Source organism: Anomaloglossus baeobatrachus, chromosome 2 (genome assembly GCF_048569485.1).
Source record: "Anomaloglossus baeobatrachus isolate aAnoBae1 chromosome 2, aAnoBae1.hap1, whole genome shotgun sequence".
Lineage (NCBI taxonomy): Eukaryota > Metazoa > Chordata > Amphibia > Anura > Aromobatidae > Anomaloglossus > Anomaloglossus baeobatrachus.
In genome coordinates this window covers 354,192,909-354,208,069 of record NC_134354.1, presented here as the reverse complement: position 1 = coordinate 354,208,069, position 15,161 = coordinate 354,192,909, and the positions used below count along the sequence as shown (strand labels likewise).

The following is a 15,161-nucleotide window of genomic DNA, read 5'->3' as shown; positions in this document are numbered from 1 at the left end:
TAGCAGAGCAGAATTGTGACTGACGGGGCCTTTTTATTGCTGAAGGAAGGTATTTTTGGTTAATGAAACATTTACAATTATTATTACATATTTTACCAGTTTTATTCCTACAAAGGGATTTTGCTTTAATTGAAGTTTATATTGAATGTGTTACTTTTTTCTCCATAGTTTGGTCTTTTGCTTTTGTATTTATGGGAACTATATATTTTGAAACAAATAGGATTTTTATAATATGGGATTATGTTTTCTGCTAAAATGGTCAATAAAAAAGAAACCCAAAATCGTAGTTCTCTTTGTGATGGAAGCCAAAATGTATTGTCATTTGGCAATGAAACCAAGAATTTCACATATTACAAGTCGATAGGAAATTACTTCAACACCAAAAACAGATTGGTTTCCCTGGGGATTGAACCCAGGACCTTGTGCGTGTGAAGCAGACGTGATGACCACTACAATATGAAACCTTTGAAATCCTGCAAAGTAATGGCAATTAGAGACGAGTTTTGACCGCCAGGGGAAAAAAAACAAATTCGTAGCTCTGTTGGTGATGGAAGCTAAAACATCCCGTTATTCGGCAACAAAGCCAAGAACTTTATATACTGCAGGTTGATAGGGGATTATTTCAACACCAAGAACACATGGGTTTCACTGGGGATTGAATCCAGGACCTTCTGCGTGTAAAGCAGACGTGATTTCCACTACACTATGAAACCTTTGAAAGCCTGCAAAGTAATGGCAATTAGAGACGAGTTTTGACCGCCAGGGAAAAAAAAACAAACAAATTCGTAGCTCTGTTGGGGATGGAAGCCAAAACATTCCATCATTCGGCAACAAAGCCAAGCACTTCATATATTGTAGTTTATTTGAGTATTATTTCAACACCAAGAACAGATTGGTTTTACTGGGGAATGAACGCAGGACCTTCTGCGTGTTAAGCAGAGGTGATGACCAGTACTCTATGAAACCTGATGGAAAGTTACTGTGTATTGGCTAGCAGAGCAGAATTGTGACTGACGGGGCCTTTTTATTGCTGAAGGAAAGTATTTTTGGTTAATGAAACATTTTCAATTTTTATTACATATTTTACCAGTTTTATTCCTACAAAGGGATTTTGCTTAAAAGGAAGTTTACATTGAATGTGTTACTTTTTTCCACATAGTTTAGTTGTTTGCTTTTGTATTTAAAGGAACTATATATTTTGAAACAAACAGGATTTTTATAATATGGGATTATGTTTTCTGCTAAAATGGTCAATAAAAAAGAAACCCAAAATCGTAGTTCTCTTGGTGATGGAAGCCAAAATATATTATCAGTTGGCAACAAAACAAAGAATTTCATATGTTACAGGTTGATAGCAAATTACTTCAACAGCGAAAACTGCTTGTTTTTACTGGGGATTGAACCCAGGACCTTCTGCGTGTGAAGTAGACGTGATGACGACTCCACTATGAAACCTGTGAAATCCTGCAAAGTAATGGCATTTAGAGACGAGTTTTGACCGCCAGGGGAAAAAAAATAATAATTTGTAGTTCTGTTTGTGATGGAAGCCAAAACATCCCGTCATTCAACAACAAAACCGAGAACTTCATATATTGTAGTTGGATAGCGTATTATTTCAACACTAAGAATAGATTGGTTTCACTGGGGATTGAACCCAGGACCTTCTGCGTGTTAAGCAGACGTGATGACCACTATACTATGAAACCTGACAAAAAGTTACTGTGTATTTGGCTAGCAGAGCAGAATTGTGACTGATGGGGCCTTTTTATTGCTGAAGGAAAGTATTTTTGGTTAATGAAACATTTACAATTATTATTACATATTTTACCAGTTTTATTCCTACAAAGGGATTTTGCTTAAATTGAAGTTTATATTGAATGTGTTACTTTTTTCTCCATAGTTTGGTCTTTTGCTTTTGTATTTATGGGAACTATATATTTTGAAACAAATAGGATTTTTATAATATGGGATTATGTTTTCTGCTAAAATGGTCAATAATAAAGAAACCCAAAATCGTAGGTCTCTTTGTGATGGAAGCCAAAATGTATTGTCATTTGGCAACGAAACCAAGAATTTCACATATTACAAGTCGATAGGAAATTACTTCAACACCAAAAACAGATTGGTTTCACTGGGGATTGAACCCAGGACCTTCTGCATGTGAAGCAGACGTGATGACCACTACACTACGAAACCTTTGTAATTCTGCAAAGTAATGGCAATTAGAGACGAGTTTTGACCGCCAGGGAAAAAAAAACAAATTCGTAGCTCTGTTGGTGATGGAAGCTAAAACATCCCGTTATTCGGCAACAAAGCCAAGAACTTTATATACTGCAGGTTGATAGGGGATTATTTCAACACCAAGAACACATGGGTTTCACTGGGGATTGAACCCAGGACCTTCTGCGTGTAAAGCAGACGTGATTTCCACTACACTATGAAACCTTTGAAAACCTGCAAAGTAATGGCAATTAGAGACGAGTTTTGACCGCCAGGGAAAAAAAAAACAAATTCGTAGCCCTGTTCGGGATGGAAGCCAAAACATCCCATCATTCGGCAACAAAGCCAAGAACTTCATATATTGTAGTTTAATTGAGTATTATTTCAACACCAAGAACAGATTGGTTTTACTGGGGATTGAACACAGGACCTTCTGCGCGTTAAGCAGACGTGATGACCACTACTCTATGAAACCTGATGGAAAGTTACTGAGTATTGGCTAGCAGAGCAGAATTGTGACTGACGTTGCCTTTTTATTGCTGAAGAAAGTATTTTTTGTTAATGAAACATTTACAATTTTTATTACATATTTTACCAGTTTTATTCCTACAAAGGAATTTTGCTTAAAAGGAAGTTTACATTGAATGTGTTAGTTTTTTCCACATAGTTTAGTTGTTTGCTTTTGTATTTAAAGGAACTATATATTTTGAAACAAACAGGATTTTTATAATATGGGATTATGTTTTCTGCTAAAATGGTCAATAAAAAAGAAACCCAAAATCGTAGTTCTCTTTGTGATGGAAGCCAAAATGTATTGTCATTTGGCAACGAAACCAAGAATTTTACATATTACAAGTCGATAGGAAATTACTTTAACACCAAAAACAAATTGGTTTCACTGGTGATTGAACCCAGGACCTGCTGCGTGTGAAGCAGACGTGATGACCACTACACTATGAAACCTTTGAAAGCCTGCAAAGTAATGGCAATTAGAGACAAGTTTTGACTGCCAGGGGAAAAAAAACAAATTCGTAGCTCTGTTGGTGATGGAAGCTAAAACATCCCGTTATTCGGCAACAAAGCCAAGAACTTCATATATTGTAGTTTAACTGAGTATTATTTCAACACCAAGAACAGATTGGTTTTACTGGTGATTGAACGCAGGACCTTCTGCGTGTTAAGCAGACGTGATGACCACTACTCTATGAAACCTGATGGAAAGTTACTGTGTATTGGCTAGCAGAGCAGAATTGTCACTGACGGGGCCTTTTTATTGCTGAAGGAAAGTATTTTTTGTTAATGAAACATTTACAATTTTTATTACATATTTTACCAGTTTTATTCCTACAAAGGGATTTTGCTTAAAAGGAAGTTTACATTGAATGTGTTACTTTTTCCACATAGTTTAGTTGTTTGCTTTTGTATTTAAAGGAACTATATATTTTGAAACAAACAGGATTTTTATAATATGGGATTATGTTTTATGCTAAAATGGTCAATAAAAAAGAAACCCAAAATCGTAGTTCTCTTGGTGATGGAAGCCAAAATATATTATCAGTTGGCAACAAAACAAAGAATTTCATATGTTACAGGTTGATAGCAAATTACTTCAACAGAAAAAATGGCCTGTTTTTACTGGGGATTGAACCCAGGACCTTCTGCGTGTGAAGTAGATGTGATGACGACTACACTATGAAACCTGTGAAATCCTGCAAAGTAATGGAATTTAGAGACGAGTTTTGACCGCCAGGGGAAAAAAAATAATAATTTGTAGTTCTGTTTGTGATGGAAGCCAAAACATACCGTCATTCGGCAACAAAGCCGAGAACTTCATATATTGGAGTTGGATAGCGCATTATTTCAACACTAAGAACAGATTGGTTTCACTGGGGATTGAACCCAGGACCTTCTGCGTGTTAAGCAGAAATGATGACCACTACACTATGAAACCTGGCGAAAAGTTACTGTGTATTAGCTAGCAGAGCAGAATTGTGACTGACGGGGCCTTTTTATTGCTGAAGGAAAGTATTTTTGGTTAATGAAACATTTACAATTATTATTACATATTTTACCAGTTTTATTCCTACAAAGGGATTTTGCTTAAATTGAAGTTTATATTGAATGTGTTACTTTTTTCTCCATAGTTTGGTCTTTTGCTTTTGTATTTATGGGAACTACATATTTTGAAACAAGTAGGATTTTTATAATATGGGATTATGTTTTCTGCTAAAATGGTCAATAAAAAAGAAACCCAAAATCGTAGTTCTCTTTGTGATGACCGCCAGGGAAAAAAAAAACTAATTCATTGCTCTGTTGGGGATGGAAGCCAAAACATTCCATCCTTCGGCAACAAAGCCAAGAACTTCATATATTGTAGTTTAATTGAGTATTATTTCTACACCAAGAACAGATTGGTTTTACTGGGGATTGAACGAAGGACCTTCTGCGTGTTAAGCAGACGTGATGACCACTACTCTATGAAACCTGATGGAAAGTTACTGTGTATTGGCTAGTAGAGCAGAATTGTGACTGACGGGGCCTTTTTATTGCTGAAGGAAAGTATTTTTGGTTAATGAAACATTTACAATTTTTATTACATATTTTACCAGTTTTATTCCTACAAAGGGATTTTGCTTAAAAGGAAGTTTACATTGAATGGGTTACTTTTTTCCACATAGTTTAGTTGTTTGCTTTTGTATTTAAAGGAACTATATATTTGAAACAAACAGAATTTTTATAATATGGGATTATGTTTTCTGCTAAAATGGTCAACAAAAAAGAAACCCAAAATCGTAGTTCTCTTGGTGATGGAAGTCAAAATATATTATTATCAGTTGGCAACAAAAGAAAGAATTTCATATGTTACAGGTTGATAGCAAATTACTTCCCATCATTCGGCAACAAAGCCAAGAACTTCATATATTGTAGTTTAATTGAGTATTATTTCAACACCAAGAACAGATTGGTTTTACTGGGGATTGAACGCAGGACCGTCTGCGCGTTAAGCAGACGCGATGACCACTACTCTATGAAACCTGATGGAAAGTTACTGTGTATTGGCTAGCAGAGCAGAATTGTGACTGACGGGGCCTTTTTATTGCTGAAGGAAAGTATTTTTGGTTAATGAAACATTTACAATTTTTATTACATATTTTACCAGTTTTATTCCTACAAAGGGATTTTGCTTAAAAGGAAGTTTACATTGAATGTGTTACTTTTTTCCACATAGTTTAGTTGTTTGCTTTTGTATTTAAAGGAACTATATATTTTGAAACAAACAGGATTTTTATAATATGGGATTATGTTTTCTGCTAAAATGGTCAATAAAAAAGAAACCCAAAATCGTAGCTCTCTTGGTGAGGGAAGCCAAAATATATTATCAGTTGGCAACAAAACCAAGAAGTTTATATATAACAGGTTGATAGCAAATTACTTCAACAGCGAAAACAGCTTGTTTTTACTGGGGATTGAACCCAGAACCTTCTGCAGGTGAAGTAGACGTGACGACCACTCCACTATGAAACCTGTGAAATCCTTCAAAGTAATGGCATTTAGAGACGAGTTTTGACAGCCAGGGGAAAAAAAAAAAATAATTTGTAGTTCTGTTTGTGATGGAAGCCAAAACATACCGTCATTCGGCAACAATGCCGAAAACTTCATATATTGTAGTTGGATAGCGTATTATTTCAACACTAAGAACAGATTGGTTTCACTGGGGATTGAACCCAGGACCTTCTGCGTGTTAAGCAGACGTGATGACCACTACATTATGAAACCTGACAAAAAGTTACTGTGTATTGGCTAGCAGAGCAGAATTGTGACTGACGGGGCCTTTTTATTGCTGAAGGAAAGTATTTTTGGTTAATGAAACATTTACAATTATTACATATTTTACCAGTTTTATTCCTAGAAAGGGATTTTGCTTAAATTGAAGTTTATATTGAATGTGTTACTTTTTTCTCCATAGTTTGGTCTTTTGCTTTTGTATTTATGGGAACTATATATTTTGAAACAAATAGGATTTTTATAATATGGGATTATGTTTTCTGCTAAAATGGTCAATAAAAAAGAAACCCAAAATCGTAGTTCTCTTTGTGATGGAAGCCAAAATGTATTGTCATTTGGCAACGAAACCAAGAATTTCACATATTACAAGTCGATAGGAAATTACTTCAACACCAAAAACAGATTGGTTTCACTGGGGATTGAACCCAGGACCTTCTGCGTGTGAAGCAGACGTGATGACCTCTACACTATGAAACCTTTAAAATCCTGCAAAGTAATGGCAATTAGAGACGAGTTTTGACCGCCAGGGGAAAAAAAACAAATTCGTAGCTCTGTTGGTGATGGAAGCTAAAACATCCCGTTATTCGGCAACAAAGCCAAGAACTTTATATACTGCAGGTTGATAGGGGATTATTTCAACACCAAGAACACATTGGTTTCACTGTGGATTGAATCCAGGACCTTCTGCGTGTAAAGCAGACGTGATTTCCACTACACTATGAAACCTTTGAAAGCCTGCAAAGTAATGGCAATTAGAGACGAGTTTTGACCTCCAGGGAAAAAAAAAAAAACAAATTCGTAGCTTTTTGGGGATGGAAGCCAAAACATCCCATCATTTGGCAACGAAGCCTAGAACTTCATATATTGTAGTTTAATTGAGTATTATTTCAACACCAAGAACAGATTGGTTTTACTGGGGATGGAACCCAGGACCTTCTGCGTGTTAAGCAGACGTGATAACCACTACACTATGAAACCTGACGAAAAGTTACTGTGTATTGGCTAGCAGAGCAGAATTGTGACTGACGGGGCCTTTTTATTGCTGAAGGAAAGTATTTTTGGTTAATGAAACATTTACAATTATTATTACATGTTTTACCAGTTTTATTCCTACAAAGGGATTTTGCTTAAATTGAAGTTTATATTGAATGTATTACTTTTTTCTCCATAGTTTGGTCTTTTGCTTTTGTATTTATGGGAACTATATATTTTGAAACAAATAGGATTTTTATAATATGGGATTATGTTTTCTGCTAAAATGGTCATTAAAAAAGAAACCCAAAATCGTAGTTCTCTTTGTGATGGAAGCCAAAATGTATTGTCATTTGGCAACGAAACCAAGAATTTCACATATTACAAGTCGATAGGAAATTACTTCAACACCACAAACAGTTTGGTTTCACTGGGGATTGAACCCAGGACCTTCTGCGTGTGAAGCAGACATGATGACCACTACACTATGAAACCTTTGAAATCCAGCAAAGTAATGGCAATTAGAGACGAGTTTTGACCGCCAGGGGAAAAAAAAACAAAATCGTAGCTCTGTTGGTGATGGAAGCTAAAACATCCAGTTATTCAGCAACAAAGCCAAGACCTTTAAATACTGCAGGTTGATAGGGGATTATTTCAACATCAAGAACACATGGGTTTCACTGGGGATTGAACCCAGGACCTTCTGCGTGTAAAGCAGACGTGATTTCCACTACACTATGAAACCTTTGAAAGGCTGCAAAGTAATGGCAATCAGAGACGAGTTTTGACCGCCAGGGAAAAAAAAAACAAATTCGTAGCTCTGTTGGGGATGGAAGCCAAAACATCCCATCATTCGTCAACAAAGCCAAGAACTTCATATATTGTAGTTTAATTGAGTATTATTTCAACACCAAGAACAGATCGGTTTTACTGGGGATTGAACGTAGGACCTTCTGCGTGTTAAGCAGACATGATGACCACTACTCTATGAAACCTGATGGAAAGTTACTGTGTATTGGCTAGCAGAGCAGAATTGTGACTGACGGGGACTTTTTATTGCTGAAGGAAAGTATTTTTGGTTAATGTAACATTTACAATTTTTTTACATATTTTACCAGTTTTATTCCTACAAAGGGATTTTGCTTAAAAGGAAGTTTACATTGAATGTGTTAGTTTTTTCCACATAGTTTAGTTGTTTGCTTTTGTATTTAAAGGAACTATATATTTTGAAACAAACAGGATTTTTATAATATGGGATTATGTTTTCTGCTAAAATGGTCAATAAAAAAGAAACCCAAAATCGTAGTTCTCTTTGTGATGGAAGCCAAAATGTATTGTCATTTGGCAACGAAACCAAGAATTTTACATATTACAAGTCGATAGGAAATTACTTTAACACCAAAAACAGATTGGTTTCACTGGTGATTGAACCCAGGACCTTCTGCGTGTGAAGCAGACGCAATGACCACTACACTATGAAACCTTTGAAAGCCTGCAAAGTAATGGCAATTAGAGACAAGTTTTGACCGCCAGGGTTAAAAAAACAAATTCGTAGCTCTGTTGGTGATGGAAGATAAAACATCCCGTTATTCGGCAACAAAGCCAAGAACTTCATATATTGTAGTTTAATTGAGTATTATTTCAACACCAAGAACAGATTGGTTTTACTGGGGATTGAACGCAGGACCTTCTGCGTGTTAAGCAGACGTGATGACCACTACTCTATGAAACCTGATGGAAAGTTACTGTGTATTGGCTAGCAGAGCAGAATTGTCACTGACGGGGCCTTTTTATTGCTGAAGGAAAGTATTTTTTGTTAATGAAACATTTACAATTTTTATTACATATTTTACCAGTTTTATTCCTACAAAGGGATTTTGCTTAAAAGGAAGTTTACATTGAATATGTTACTTTTTCCACATAGTTTAGTTGTTTGCTTTTGTATTTAAAGGAACTATATATTTTGAAACAAACAGGATTTTTATAATATGGGATTATGTTTTATGCTAAAATGGTCAATAAAAAAGAAACCCAAAATCGTAGTTCTCTTGGTGATGGAAGCCAAAATATATTATCAGTTGGCAACAAAACAAAGAATTTCATATGTTACAGGTTGATAGCAAATTACTTCAACAGCGAAAATGGCTTGTTTTTACTGGGGATTGAACCCAGGACCTTCTGCGTGTGAAGTAGATGTGATGACGACTACACTATGAAACCTGTGAAATCCTGCAAAGTAATGGAATTTAGAGACGAGTTTTGACCGCCAGGGGAAAAAAAAAATAACTTGTAGTTCTGTTTGTGATGGAAGCCAAAACATACCGTCATTCGGCAACAAAGCCGAGAACTTCATATATTGGAGTTGGATAGCGCATTATTTCAACACTAAGAACAGATTGGTTTCACTGGGGATTGAACCCAGGACCTTCTGCGTGTTAAGCAGAAATGATGACCACTACACTATGAAACCTGGCGAAAAGTTACTGTGTATTAGCTAGCAGAGCAGAATTGTGACTGACGGGGCCTTTTTATTGCTGAAGGAAAGTATTTTTGGTTAATGAAACATTTACAATTATTATTACATATTTTACCAGTTTTATTCCTACAAAGGGATTTTGCTTAAATTGAAGTTTATATTGAATGTGTTACTTTTTTCTCCATAGTTTGGTCTTTTGCTTTTGTATTTATGGGGACTACATATTTTGAAACAAGTAGGATTTTTATAATATGGGATTATGTTTTCTGCTAAAATGGTCAATAAAAAAGAAACCCAAAATCGTAGTTCTCTTTGTGATGACCGCCAGGGAAAAAAAAAACTAATTCGTTGCTCTGTTGGGGATGGAAGCCAAAACATTCCATCCTTCGGCAACAAAGCCAAGAACTTCATATATTGTAGTTTAATTGAGTATTATTTCTACACCAAGAACAGATTGGTTTTACTGGGGATTGAACGAAGGCCCTTCTGCGGGTTAAGCAGACGTGATGACCACTACTCTATGAAACCTGATGGAAAGTTACTGTGTATTGGCTAGCAGAGCAGAATTGTGACTGACGGGGCCTTTTTATTGCTGAATGAAAGTATTTTTGGTTAATGAAACATTTACAATTTTTATTACATATTTTACCAGTTTTATTCCTACAAAGGGATTTTGCTTAAAAGGAAGTTTACATTGAATGGGTTACTTTTTTCCACATAGTTTAGTTGTTTGCTTTTGTATTTAAAGGAACTATATATTTGAAACAAACAGAATTTTTATAATATGGGATTATGTTTTCTGCTAAAATGGTCAACAAAAAAGAAACCCAAAATCGTAGTTCTCTTGGTGATGGAAGTCAAAATATATTATTATCAGTTGGCAACAAAAGAAAGAATTTCATATGTTACAGGTTGATAGCAAATTACTTCCCATCATTCGGCAACAAAGCCAAGAACTTCATATATTGTAGTTTAATTGAGTATTATTTCAACACCAAGAACAGATTGGTTTTACTGGGGATTGAACGCAGGACCGTCTGCGCGTTAAGCAGACGCGATGACCACTACTCTATGAAACCTGATGGAAAGTTACTGTGTATTGGCTAGCAGAGCAGAATTGTGACTGACGGGGCCTTTTTATTGCTGAAGGAAAGTATTTTTGGTTAATGAAACATTTACAATTTTTATTACATATTTTACCAGTTTTATTCCTACAAAGGGATTTTGCTTAAAAGGAAGTTTACATTGAATGTGTTACTTTTTTCCACATAGTTTAGTTGTTTGCTTTTGTATTTAAAGGAACTATATATTTTGAAACAAACAGGATTTTTATAATATGGGATTATGTTTTCTGCTAAAATGGTCAATAAAAAAGAAACCCAAAATCGTAGCTCTCTTGGTGAGGGAAGCCAAAATATATTATCAGTTGGCAACAAAACCAAGAAGTTCATATATAACAGGTTGATAGCAAATTACTTCAACAGCGAAAACGGCTTGTTTTTACTGGGGATTGAACCCAGAACCTTCTGCAGGTGAAGTAGACGTGACGACCACTCCACTATGAAACCTGTGAAATCCTTCAAAGTAATGGCATTTAGAGACGAGTTTTGACAGCCAGGGGAAAAAAAAAAAATAATTTGTAGTTCTGTTTGTGATGGAAGCCAAAACATACCGTCATTCGGCAACAATGCCGAAAACTTCATATATTGTAGTTGGATAGCGTATTATTTCAACACTAAGAACAGATTGGTTTCACTGGGGATTGAACCCAGGACCTTCTGCGTGTTAAGCAGACGTGATGACCACTACATTATGAAACCTGACAAAAAGTTACTGTGTATTGGCTAGCAGAGCAGAATTGTGACTGACGGGGCCTTTTTATTACTGAAGGAAAGTATTTTTGGTTAATGAAACATTTACAATTATTACATATTTTACCAGTTTTATTCCTAGAAAGGGATTTTGCTTAAATTGAAGTTTATATTGAATGTGTTACTTTTTTCTCCATAGTTTGGTCTTTTGCTTTTGTATTTATGGGAACTATATATTTTGAAACAAATAGGATTTTTATAATATGGGATTATGTTTTCTGCTAAAATGGTCAATAAAAAAGAAACCCAAAATCGTAGTTCTCTTTGTGATGGAAGCCAAAATGTATTGTCATTTGGCAACGAAACCAAGAATTTCACATATTACAAGTCGATAGGAAATTACTTCAACACCAAAAACAGATTGGTTTCACTGGGGATTGAACCCAGGACCTTCTGCGTGTGAAGCAGACGTGATGACCTCTACACTATGAAACCTTTAAAATCCTGCAAAGTAATGGCAATTAGAGACGAGTTTTGACCGCCAGGGGAAAAAAAACAAATTCGTAGCTCTGTTGGTGATGGAAGCTAAAACATCCCGTTATTCGGCAACAAAGCCAAGAACTTTATATACTGCAGGTTGATAGGGGATTATTTCAACACCAAGAACACATTGGTTTCACTGTGGATTGAATCCAGGACCTTCTGCGTGTAAAGCAGACGTGATTTCCACTACACTATGAAACCTTTGAAAGCCTGCAAAGTAATGGCAATTAGAGACGAGTTTTGACCACCAGGGAAAAAAAAAAAAAACAAATTCGTAGCTTTGTTGGGGATGGAAGCCAAAACATCCCATCATTTGGCAACGAAGCCTAGAACTTCATATATTGTAGTTTAATTGAGTATTATTTCAACACCAAGAACAGATTGGTTTTACTGGGGATGGAACCCAGGACCTTCTGCGTGTTAAGCAGACGTGATAACCACTACACTATGAAACCTGACGAAAAGTTACTGTGTATTGGCTAGCAGAGCAGAATTGTGACTGACGGGGCCTTTTTATTGCTGAAGGAAAGTATTTTTGGTTAATGAAACATTTACAATTATTATTACATGTTTTACCAGTTTTATTCCTACAAAGGGATTTTGCTTAAATTGAAGTTTATATTGAATGTGTTACTTTTTTCTCCATAGTTTGGTATTTTGCTTTTGTATTTATGGGAACTATATATTTTGAAACAAATAGGATTTTTATAATATGGGATTATGTTTTCTGCTAAAATGGTCATTAAAAAAGAAACCCAAAATCGTAGTTCTCTTTGTGATGGAAGCCAAAATGTATTGTCATTTGGCAACGAAACCAAGAATTTCACATATTACAAGTCGATAGGAAATTACTTCAACACCACAAACAGTTTGGTTTCACTGGGGATTGAACCCAGGACCTTCTGCGTGTGAAGCAGACATGATGACCACTACACTATGAAACCTTTGAAATCCAGCAAAGTAATGGCAATTAGAGACGAGTTTTGACCGCCAGGGGAAAAAAAAACAAAATCGTAGCTCTGTTGGTGATGGAAGCTAAAACATCCAGTTATTCAGCAACAAAGCCAAGAACTTTAAATACTGCAGGTTGATAGGGGATTATTTCAACATCAAGAACACATGGGTTTCACTGGGGATTGAACCCAGGACCTTCTGCGTGTAAAGCAGACGTGATTTCCACTACACTATGAAACCTTTGAAAGGCTGCAAAGTAATGGCAATTAGAGACGAGTTTTGACCGCCAGGGAAAAAAAAAACAAATTCGTAGCTCTGTTGGGGATGGAAGCCAAAACATCCCATCATTCGTCAACAATGCCAAGAACTTCATATATTGTAGTTTAATTGAGTATTATTTCAACACCAAGAACAGATCGGTTTTACTGGGGATTGAACGTAGGACCTTCTGCGTGTTAAGCAGACATGATGACCACTACTCTATGAAACCTGATGGAAAGTTACTGTGTATTGGCTAGCAGAGCAGAATTGTGACTGACGGGGACTTTTTATTGCTGAAGGAAAGTATTTTTGGTTAATGTAACATTTACAATTTTTTTTACATATTTTACCAGTTTTATTCCTACAAAGGGATTTTGCTTAAAAGGAAGATTACATTGAATGTGTTACTTTTTTCCACATAGTTTAGTTGTTTGCTTTTGTATTTAAAGGAACTATATATTTTGAAACAAACAGGATTTTTATAATATGGGATTATGTTTTCTGCTAAAATGGTCAATAAAAAAGAAACCCAAATTCGTAGTTCTCTTGGTGATGGAAGCCAAAATATATTATCAGTTGGCAACAAAACAAAGAATTTCATATGTTACAGGTTGATAGCAAATTACTTCAACAGCGAAAATGGCTTGTTTTTACTGGGGATTGAACCCAGGACCTTCTGCATGTGAAGTAGACGTGATGACGACTTCACTATGAAACCTGTGAAATCCTGCAAAGTAATGGCATTTAGAGACGAGTTTTGACCGCCAGGGGAAAAAAAAAAAAAAATTTGTAGTTCTGTTTGTGATGGAAGCCAAAACATCCCGTCATTCGTCAACAAAGCCGAGAACTTCATATATTGGAGTTGGATAGCGTACTATTTCAACACTAAGAACAGATTGGTTTCACTGGGGATTGAACCCAGGACCTTCTGCGTGTTAAGCAGAAATGATGACCACTACACTATGAACCCTGACGAAAAGTTACTGTGTATTGGCTAGCAGAGCAGAATTGTGACAGACGGGGCCTTTTTTTATTGCTGAAGGAAAGTATTTTTGGTTAATGAAACAATTACAATTATTATTACATATTTTACCAGTTTTCTTCCTACAAAGGGATTTTGCTTAAATTGAAGTTTATATTGAATGTGTTACTTTTTTCTCCATAGTTTTTTTTTTCTTTTGTATTTTTGGGAACTATATATTTTGAAACAAATAGGATTTTTATAATATGGGATTATGTTTTCTGCTAAAATGGTCAATAAAAAAGAAACCCAAAATCGTAGTTCTCTTTGTGATGGAAGCCAAAATGTATTGTCATTTGGCAACGAAACCAAGAATTTCACATATTACAAGTCGATAGGAAATTACTTCAACACCAAAAACAGATTGGTTTCACTGGGGATTGAACCCAGGACCTTCTGCGTGTGAAGCAGACGTGATGACCACTACAATATGAAACCTTCGAAATCCTGCAAAGTAATGGCAATTAGAGACGAGTTTTGACCGCCAGGGGAAAAAAAACAAATTCGTAGCTCTGTTGGTGATGGAAGCTAAAACATCCCGTTAATCGGCAACAAAGCCAAGAACTTTATATACTGCAGGTTGATAGGGGATTATTTCAACACCGAGAACACATGGGTTTCACTGGGGATTGAATCCAGGACCTTCTGCGTGTAAAGCAGACGTGATTTCCACTACACTATGAAACCTTTGAAAGCCTGCAAAGTAATGGCAATTAGAGACGAGTTTTGACCGCCAGGGAAAAAAAAAAAACAAATTCGTAGCTCTGTTGGGGATGGAAGCCAAAACATTCCATCATTCGGCAACAAAGCCAAGCACTTTATATATTGTAGTTTATTTGAGTATTATTTCAACACCAAGAACAGAATGGTTTTACTGGGGAATGAACGCAGGACCTTCTGCGTTTTAAGCAGACGTGATGACCACTACTCTATGAAACCTGATGGAAAGTTACTGTGTATTGGCTAGCAGAGCAGAATTGTGACTGACGGGGCCTTTTTATTGCTGAAGGAAAGTATTTTTGGTTAATGAAACATTTTCAATTTTTATTACATATTTTACCAGTTTTATTCCTACAAAGGGATTTTGCTTAAAAGGAAGTTTACATTGAATGTGTTA

General features: G+C 35.8%; 6 non-coding genes across 6 annotated transcripts; all 6 read right to left on the bottom strand.

Moving 5' to 3' along the window:
• Window positions 1-1,633: 1,633 nt before the first annotated feature.
• Window positions 1,634-1,706, bottom strand: TRNAV-AAC (transfer RNA valine (anticodon AAC)). Its single transcript has one exon. It is a non-coding gene; the product is annotated as a tRNA-Val (tRNA).
• A 666-nt stretch (window positions 1,707-2,372) lies between these two features.
• Window positions 2,373-2,445, bottom strand: TRNAV-UAC (transfer RNA valine (anticodon UAC)). The gene has a single exon. It is a non-coding gene; the product is annotated as a tRNA-Val (tRNA).
• Window positions 2,446-4,098: 1,653 nt separating this feature from the next.
• On the bottom strand, window positions 4,099-4,171 carry TRNAV-AAC (transfer RNA valine (anticodon AAC)). Its single transcript has one exon. It is a non-coding gene; the product is annotated as a tRNA-Val (tRNA).
• A 3,479-nt stretch (window positions 4,172-7,650) lies between these two features.
• TRNAV-UAC (transfer RNA valine (anticodon UAC)) lies at window positions 7,651-7,723 on the bottom strand. Its single transcript has one exon. It is a non-coding gene; the product is annotated as a tRNA-Val (tRNA).
• Window positions 7,724-9,375: 1,652 nt separating this feature from the next.
• TRNAV-AAC (transfer RNA valine (anticodon AAC)) lies at window positions 9,376-9,448 on the bottom strand. Its single transcript has one exon. It is a non-coding gene; the product is annotated as a tRNA-Val (tRNA).
• A 3,481-nt stretch (window positions 9,449-12,929) lies between these two features.
• Window positions 12,930-13,002, bottom strand: TRNAV-UAC (transfer RNA valine (anticodon UAC)). The gene has a single exon. It is a non-coding gene; the product is annotated as a tRNA-Val (tRNA).
• Between the last annotated feature and the right edge of the window lie 2,159 nt (window positions 13,003-15,161).